A 9,224-nucleotide genomic window follows, 5' to 3' on the forward strand; every position below is an offset into this window, starting at 1 on the left:
ACTGCATTTCATTTTAATGTCGTCACTTAGTAACTCTACTGCATATGCATACTTAAACATATTTTACAATAGTGGCACTAAATATATCTTTTAACCTGCCCCGCATGCATAGGTTGTTGACTTTATCGAAGTTCATATCTGAGAAAATGACTTAAACAATAAATAAATGTTAAACTGTTAATCCCACTGCACCAGTATAAAACTCAACACTGCCACCTTTTGGACATATCGGGGATGTAAATCCCCTCATCAAATTCCCTCACCCAATCATCAAATAAAAAAAAAAAAAGTACAATAAAACCTTTAATATAACAGTGTTTGTCCTTCTTAAAGCAATGCAGATATATATAATAATACACTTTATAACACATTTGGTATTATCAGACAGTCTAAGAAGCCAAAAATGTTGTTGTGCATGAACATGAATCCAGTGCTCCATGTAACTGATATAATATCCCACGGCCATAAAATGACTTTATCTAGGCACTGGAGGCTCTTGTTGCAGGGCGGTCGTATAATGCACTTTATCTCAGTTCAGAGGTCTCCTACTTTGACAAGTGTACAACACAGCCACACGACTGTTGTGTAGTAAGTGATCCCGGTTACCTTCTCACCCCTACGTACTATGCCGTTTAGTGCTTATTGTACACACGTGGACAAAATTGTTGTTAGCCCTCTGTTAATGAGAGAAAAAGCTACAATTGAGCATTAAAATAACTTGAAACTGATGAAACTGGCATTTGCTGAAGTGCATATTGGCAAGGCTTAGTGCTACTGGAACAATATTCTTGAAACAATTGTGGGGTTTTCTTACTTTAACAAATGTGTACAAACTATTTTTCCTGTGTCGTGTGTACAATAAAAAAAAAACAAAGAAACAAAAAACAGTCAGGACAGTGAAACATGGAAGAAGCTTGGTTATGTTTTGGGGCTGCTTGGGCAAATCCAGCGCAGGGGTGTCTTGAACCTGTGCTGTGTGAAAGGAAATGTCAAGACTGTCGAGGCGATCTGGAGCGAAATGTCTTGGGCCTGGGTCTTCCAAAGGAATAAAGACACAAGCACACAGCTAATAAAAAAACAAGATTGGATATGAACACAACGTCAGACTATTGTGAAGAGTTCTGATATAAATACTATTGTGCATACAGTACGGAGAAGGCACCCTCCAAACCTGAGAGGGTTGGAGCGTTTTGCTCCTGAATAGTGGGACCAAATACATGTGGAGACATGCTAAAAGTCTCATTGCGGGTTACAGAAATCATTTGATTGCAGTGATTCCCTCAAAACATTGTGCAATAAAATCTAAAGTTAAGGGTAACATCATTTTTGTCCAGGCCTGTTTCATTAGTTTGATTATTTTCTTGGACCACAAAAGTAAAACAGAATACGATTGTCATTTGTTAGTTTTCTGAAATTTTTGGTTCATTGTCACTTTTTGTCAGTAACAAGTTATTTTATGGATCTTTTTCTTTCATCAACAGAGGACTACCAACGATTTTCACCCCCATGTGTTTAGGTGGAAAGAACGTTTTTCGACTTTTTGTGTGTGTTGAAGTTAATGTAGCTATCAGTAGAGAGGTATAGCAACCCCTAACTTGTTATATCTTATTAATATAGTACATGTACAGGTATTTCAGTGGAGTAAACAATTAAGATGGCTGGCATTAAATATACTTGCACTGATAAAGTTCCTCCTCCATAATGCTCATTCTCACGCAGTAACAGGACCAGAAAGGCATTGCATTCATGTGGAATTTTTGTGCCGTTTGCATGAGCTCCCCATTGTGTATGCTATAATGGCAAAAATGCAATAAACTGAGGGCACAAGGTGCATTCAGTAATAATGCTGCAAGAGAGGGGAACTGACTGACATGGTGCTTTCAAATTGCTATTTCTACACGGTGGAGAGAAACCTTATCCGGCATTCTCTCACTATTGTAGCCATTTGTATTTTAGCTTGTGTTCCATTGCCTTTTGCTTCTTTAGGTAGTTAGCGGTAGCAATGCAAGCCGAATACGTCAAAATTCGGAAATATTTTGTCCACTTTTACTCAGATTGTAGGAACACACATTTTTCTCATTGTTCATTTTATAGTACATAATGCATGTTTCTTAAAGTCAAAATCCAGTAATTAACAAGATGTTGCTATTTATTTAAATATACAGTTTGATGCTAATCCAAATTAGCAGTGTTTGTCTTCAATTGGCCTAAGTATGTGCTCTACTAACTGTAAATTGAGTTTACAATTGTCTTATATAAAAGGCTGAATCAGTTGAAACCCTGCAAGCCAATAGTTGTGAAAGTTTATTTCATAGCCCTCAAAGTTTTGTATTCTTCCTTTGGGTGCTATTCCAATGTTTTTTGTTTAATTTTCTTCCACATACCTAATATAGGACTGAAATAAGTCATTTTGTATGGGCCATGAATGGATGTTGTAGTCACAACATAAAAAATAGAAAATAAGCAGATAAATTCCATTCACACAATACGCCCATCCAGAAAATGCATATGACACAATGCACAATACCCAGTAAGTCCATGATCAAGAATAGTTACATTTTAATATAGTGCTTAATGCGTCTATAACTGCATACTGCGCAATGTTATCAACAGATGCTATGCATCATCTCAAACATATCATATTGATCATGATAAAGAAGAACAGAAATATGGCATTGTAATTATAGGGGATAATACAACTGTATATTCTTGATTTTTCTTTCCTCATAAAAATACAACTCTCTTCTGAAATTTCACATTTGTTCTCATAATTTTATCTTTCATGTATTAATTGTAAGTGTTGTCAAAGTACTCCTTCAGGTGTAATATTTTGGAGATTGCTCTTGAGTAGCAGGTCTGCACTGAAATGAATCAACTATGGGTGCAGACATACCTGTAACATAACATGTTTCTGCGTTTGCTCGTCAATACAGCGCTCCGACGTTTAGATTAGAACACAATCTCCAATAGAAGCCTATTGTTTCTATTTCCACTCGGTTGCCCTGTCATCTGTTTGGGCTTACCTGCGCAGCAGTGGCCCGTTCCCTGGGGTACGGCCACAGCAGAGCGAGACTAATACACAAACGAAGGGAGAGCTCATTAGTCATGACAGAAGAAAGTAGCGGACCTAAATTAGCTGCTTTTGTGTGGCTGAAGTTATTGATGATGCCGGGTGAGGAAAGATGTGTGCGGAGAGGAGAGAGAAGGTATCAATCCACCAGAATTCATACAATGTGAAGGAAAAAAGAGATTTAACATTGTAACATTATGTACAGTACCAGCAATGTCTCATATTTTTGCCATTTGTGATATTCAAGTACCTCTGCAACCATAGCAACTATGTTAAATAGGAGAGTATTGCTAAACCACTGTGGCATTCCCCCCCCCCCCCCCCCCCTCCAGTGCCTCATTAATGCACTCCTGTCATTGTTTCCATAACCATTTATCACTTACTGTTGAAAGGAAACATGCTAAATATAAAAACATCTACAGAATACTAATTTCAAAAGAAAGGATGTTAAGTCAGGCAAAAAAAACATATATCTAAATGTTTTCTGTACAAAGAAATGCTGTATGTGACTTTTATGGTACAGGAAGGTTTTGGGCATTTTTTAAAAATTAGATAAATGTTAAAAAAAAAAAAAAAAGAGGTAAAGTTTGTTTTTACAGTTTTGTATAGAAGTATCCTGCGCTGTTTTCATAATGACAGTTGCCATGTAATATGGTTACATGTACACTGTCTCGATTTCAACTATAGGGATGTGCATAATAATTGATGGAATAATCGTTAAGAATTTAGTTTGTGTAGAATTGGGAATATAATTGAGAATAGAATTGAAGAAGAATGAAGTGTGTTATGTACACTGTTTATTCATTCACGACTAGTTTGCTGGCTAAAAAGGTCCATCATGACATCAGCTGTGGGTAACGAGTCAGCTCAGTACAGCACTGGCATGGAAATAGGAGTTCATAACATTTGGAGATGGCTCCCCTCTATAACTTGTCATAAAAACAATAATGCAAAAACATATGATTTTCAATATAGGAAACGTAGTCAAATGCCCATCCCGAGCTCCAACAATACAGACGATGTAATAGTTTTTAATCCGTTCCATGTTAATGTGTGCAATGAATACAAATGTAATTACCACAAAAAAAATAACTGAAGACTGTTGTTGAAATGTGACTTTGAGGTCTGCACACCTCCACAGTGTTCAATGATAGACATGAGTGAGTGGAGAGAGCATAGGTCACTGAGTTGGTTGTTGTATGACCATTAGTCTATTGTGTGCGTGTGTGTGTGTGCGCGCGTGTGTGTGTGTCCAGACAGCAATCTAATCAGCTCCTTTGCATTCCATCACTTTTGCATTCAGGCCTTAACCTGAGCCCATTACATTATCAGTTCTGAAGACAACTTGCAAGTTGATAATACCGCTGCAAGTATCAGAACATTTGAACGTCACACGACTTTTTAAAAGAACACAAACCCCATTTGTCTAGTTAAGTATATCTCAGGGAAGACACAACATGCATTTCTTTTTGTACAAAGTGTTACTCTCTGCCTGTACAATTTCATCAACAGTTGAGTGAGAACAACAAAGTTGCAATATTAATTTTCACCCTAGCAACAGAATGTGGGCACAGCCATGTCATAATAACCCTGATCCATTACTTAGAGTCAGGGTGAGGCTGTGGAGGGTGCAACAGAGGATAGTACAGACAGAAAAAAGGCCACAAGTAGAACAGATCTGGACTCTGAAGTGGATTTTGGATGGCCTCTCTGACACTGGTGGCAAGTATTTGGTCAGCGTGTGGGCTCTGTGTGACAAGAGGACTTTGTCTTTTGTCTTCGGTTTGAGATCTTCGTGACAAGTGAGCCGATCTGCAGTGACAACGTGTTTTGACTTTTAACGTTGCACATTTGTACCCCTTGCCGCTCGGCAAATATCTATTAAGTTGCTAATTTATTTGGTTGAAGACAAATAGAGGCTGCCAAGTCCGATCAGATGTATAACAATCAAAGGCGAGGAGTCAATACTGCACAAATTAGCCATAATTACATTCAAATAAACATAACACAATGGTTTACAGTCATGTGTAAGTTAATATGTACAGCACTTAATGATATATGAACTGTTGGATAGATTTACAAGGTTAACGCTTCGTCCTATGTGCTTTCACTTGACTTGGACTTTGCAACCAAGAAGGCATGTACTATGAGTGTGTTTTGTTTGCCACGTTTACCCTACGTCTTTGTGCATTATATTTACGTGTGTGTGTGTGTGTCTGTGTGTTGTCTGATGAAATGTTAAAAACGTAGAGTCTCTTTATATTTTCACGACCATAAGGCCCACTTAAAAGTCTTAAATTTTCTCCAAAATGGACGGGGCGCCTTATAATGCGGCGTGCCTTATGTGTGCACCGAGTTCCAAAATCTGTAAATGTTGTTGTGTGACTTTGATGAGCGCTCCGCTTGACTGACTGGGAGCATTTCCTGCCAACACGCTGCTTATATAGAGGAAGGCGGACGTGACAGAGGACAGCATGCGGACGTAAAGGGGGAAGGGTGCGCGTGAAAGAGGACGCTAAAGGCACGCCCCCAGTAGGTATATAGTTCCGGTATGGGCATCGGTTTGGCTAAGGACCCCCGAAAATGGCACCTATGCAGAGATGCGCTTACGAAGCACAGTTTAAACTGTAAGCTATGAGTTACGCGGAGGAACATGGGCATTGAGCAGCCGCGAGAGAATTCAAGATCAACAAATCCATGGTTCGCAAGTGGAGGAGGCAGGAAAACGAGCTTCGCCAAGTCAAGAAGACGAAGCTGAGTTTGCACGGAAACAAGGCGAGGTGGCCCGAGTTGGAAGACCAACTCGAGCAATGGATTAAAGAGCAAAGAACAGCGGGGAGAAGCGTCTCTACAGTCACCATTCGACTGAGTGCAATAACTCGGAGCTTGGCATCATTCCGGGAGGCTTGACGAAGGAACTCCAACCGTTGGACATCCGTGTAAACAGGGTATTCAAAGTGAAGTTGCGAGCGGCGTGGGAGCCATGGATGACAGATGGCGAACACAGCTTTACCAAGACTAGGAGGCAGTGCCGTGCGAGTTACGCCAGAATTTGTGAATGGATTGTGGATGCTTGGGCTAACGTGTCTGCTTGCACTGTTGTTCGAGCTTTCGTAAAAGCCGGCATCATTTCTGAGGAGCCGCACGGCAACGAAACTGACTCCGACGAGTATGAGAGGGAACCTGGCGCGTTGGATTGAGAACTTGGCCAGCTGTTCATTTCAGATACAGAAAATGAGGACTTTGATGGATGTGTGGATGAGGATTGATAAAACAATAACGTGAGTACATTGTTAAATACTTCAATAAAGTACAAGCGAACTCAGTTTTGCTCCCGCTGCCTTTTTAAAAACATGGTTTAGCGTGCATGCATGCTACCGTTTGTTTTAAGATAGCGTATGTTTTACCATGACTGCGCCCAATAGTACGGTGCGCCTTATGTATTTGTTAAATACAGAAATAGACTGATACTGCGCCTTTTAATACGGTGCACCTTATGGTCGTGAAAATACGGTATATTTACTCTTTTAGATGATGAATGCAATACAGTGATCACTCATTTGTAATCGGTCAATATAAATTGATTTTATTTCCATTGTAGTTGCAGGGAGTAACCAGCTGGAATGTTTGTGTACATATCAAGGGGGCAGAAAAAAGTGTTTATTGCAAAAAACAAAAATCACTGACTTTTTTTTAGACATACAGGACTGACCAATTCATTTGGTACTTTTGCAACATTCTGATGTTAACCAATACAAGAACTGTGACAAATAATCAGAGATAACAATTTTCAGTTAGCGGTTGAACCGACTACCTAGTAGTCGGTAAAAGTACCAAATGAATTGGTCAGTCCTGTATGTCTAAAAAAAAGTCAGTGATTTTTTTTTTCTACTCCACAATGGTGCTTATAGGTTGAAGTTGATTAATCACCAATCACGTGTTTTGGCAACAACTCGGATGTCTCGCTAAAATCAAAAGGTGGTGGGTTCACGCAGCAACCTGGCATCAGTGCCTCAAGTGTGTGGCAGTATTTCAATAAAAAATCAGACCGGTACCACGGTCACTTGGAAAATATCCATCCATTTTCAATACCGCTTTATCCTCACTAGGGTCGCGGGCGTGCTGGAGCCTATCCCAGCTATCTTCGGACGAGAGATCTCGCACCCTGAACTGGTTGCCAGCCAATCGCAGCTTTGAAAATATTACAGTCTCAAATGTCAGTCTTCAAACCTCTTCCTCCTTCCACTGGCCCCCACCCACGACTCACTCAGCCAATCACAAATCGCAGAAAACATTGTTCTCACACTGGGCTCTTAGAAAACTTGCAACATTCCACGTAACGCAACTGCAAGTTTGCTGCAATAAATTATTGCAAAGCAGTATTTCTTCAGATAATTTTTTTATTTTATTATAACTTAAAGACCATGTGGTTTTGTTATGTAAATTGGTGTTAGAGTTTTCGAAATGCTGATTGTCTGCGAGGTCATGAAGGTATCTGAATGTGATTGCGTGAGCGAGTGTATGAATGTGATTGGATAAACGAGTCGGGGTGGGTGGGGCCTGTGCAACTGAGCAGGTCTGGGGAGTGAGTGAGCAAGTTTAGAGCTGCGCACAGCAAGCTGACGACTGAAAAAACATCAATGACATCATTGATTAGTCAAAGTCAAATCGACTATAATCACCGTAGCGTGGACTACAAAAAAATCTTTAAGTCATTCAACTTGTAGTTTTGATTGTCACTGTCAAAAACATATTGATTTAAAGTTTATTGTGTGGAGAGATTGTATCCAAAATATATACAAAGTGAAGCAGAGTTATACAGATCTTGTAACAATAATAATAACAGAAATTACATCAGAAAGTCACCTGTGTTCAGCGTTAATGTAAATCGACTCACCGCCGAAGGACAAGCAGTCATATCCCTTTACAGGTAACGATGTACGCCAATGATAAGTGCAATTATTAATAATTTTTGTATGATATTTATGACCTGCGATTGGCTGGCAACCAGTTCAGGGTGTACCCCGCCCCCTGCCCGATGACAGCTGGGATAGGCTCCAGCACGCCCGCGACCCTAGTGAGGAGAAGCGGCTCAGAAAATGGGTGGATATTTATGACAGAAAAATTGTTAAATCTGAACAAACTGGAGGTCGACCTTTTGGTCAATCTTAGAGGTTCCACTGTACTATCATCTGTTGAATGATTAACTCACAGACATGATATTAGCTTTTGTTTTCATTCTCTAAATTAATTAATCACCGCTTAGAGTCACTCCACTGAATGGGACCAACTCTCTTTGTGTTCGTAGATACCAATACAGGCGATTAACTTCGGAAAGATATACAGTAACACAACCTTTACCGCCCATTGACACGAGTAACTCTGACAAGCATCTTTTGTAACTTAGCTCTAAAAACTCACTTCCTGATAAAATTACAAAATTTGGGCATCTTAAAGGAGGTGGATAGCCATGATTTGGAGCTGATCTCAATTAGAATTGTTCGGCCTTGGTGCGTTTCTGCGCTCCAGTTCAAAACATCATGATTTTATTTGCTTTATTTTGATACTGCTACATTAACTAAGTAATTGAAGATGGATTCCTATTTTTGAATTGGTAACCTGCATGTCACCTATACTTATGAACATCCACATCACAGTTACACAGAGCTGACGATCCCCACGCAAGTGACACAAATCTGCTGCCAATTGCAGTCACGCTTACGTAAACGCTGAGACGCGCATGCCGTAGCCTAATGAGAGATTTTCTGACCTTTCTTCGTGTACCCCTGGAGAATATTGATGAATCCCCTTTTAAAAATAACTCTTGCCTTGTAGGGTCATTAAATGATTTACAGTTATTTCACAAATGCATAATTATTGAATTTATTATGCTGGGAGTGTACAGGGTTAGGACTGGACCTAGTAGTGCACAAAAGCGTGAATAAAAGTTGATTTTCCCAATCAGAGTACAGTTTCACAAGGCCACTATGAACCTAAAACGGGTAGTATATTATATATATTATGCAGTTACAATTAATAACAGAGAGGTCATACAGAGAGGTCTTAGCATGCAAGTCTAATTCCACTCATAATATTTTGCAACTGTAAAATTGTTATCCGTTCCTAATTCCAGAACTTGCAATGACATTTGAGA

Source organism: Phycodurus eques, chromosome 2 (genome assembly GCF_024500275.1).
Source record: "Phycodurus eques isolate BA_2022a chromosome 2, UOR_Pequ_1.1, whole genome shotgun sequence".
NCBI lineage: Eukaryota > Metazoa > Chordata > Actinopteri > Syngnathiformes > Syngnathidae > Phycodurus > Phycodurus eques.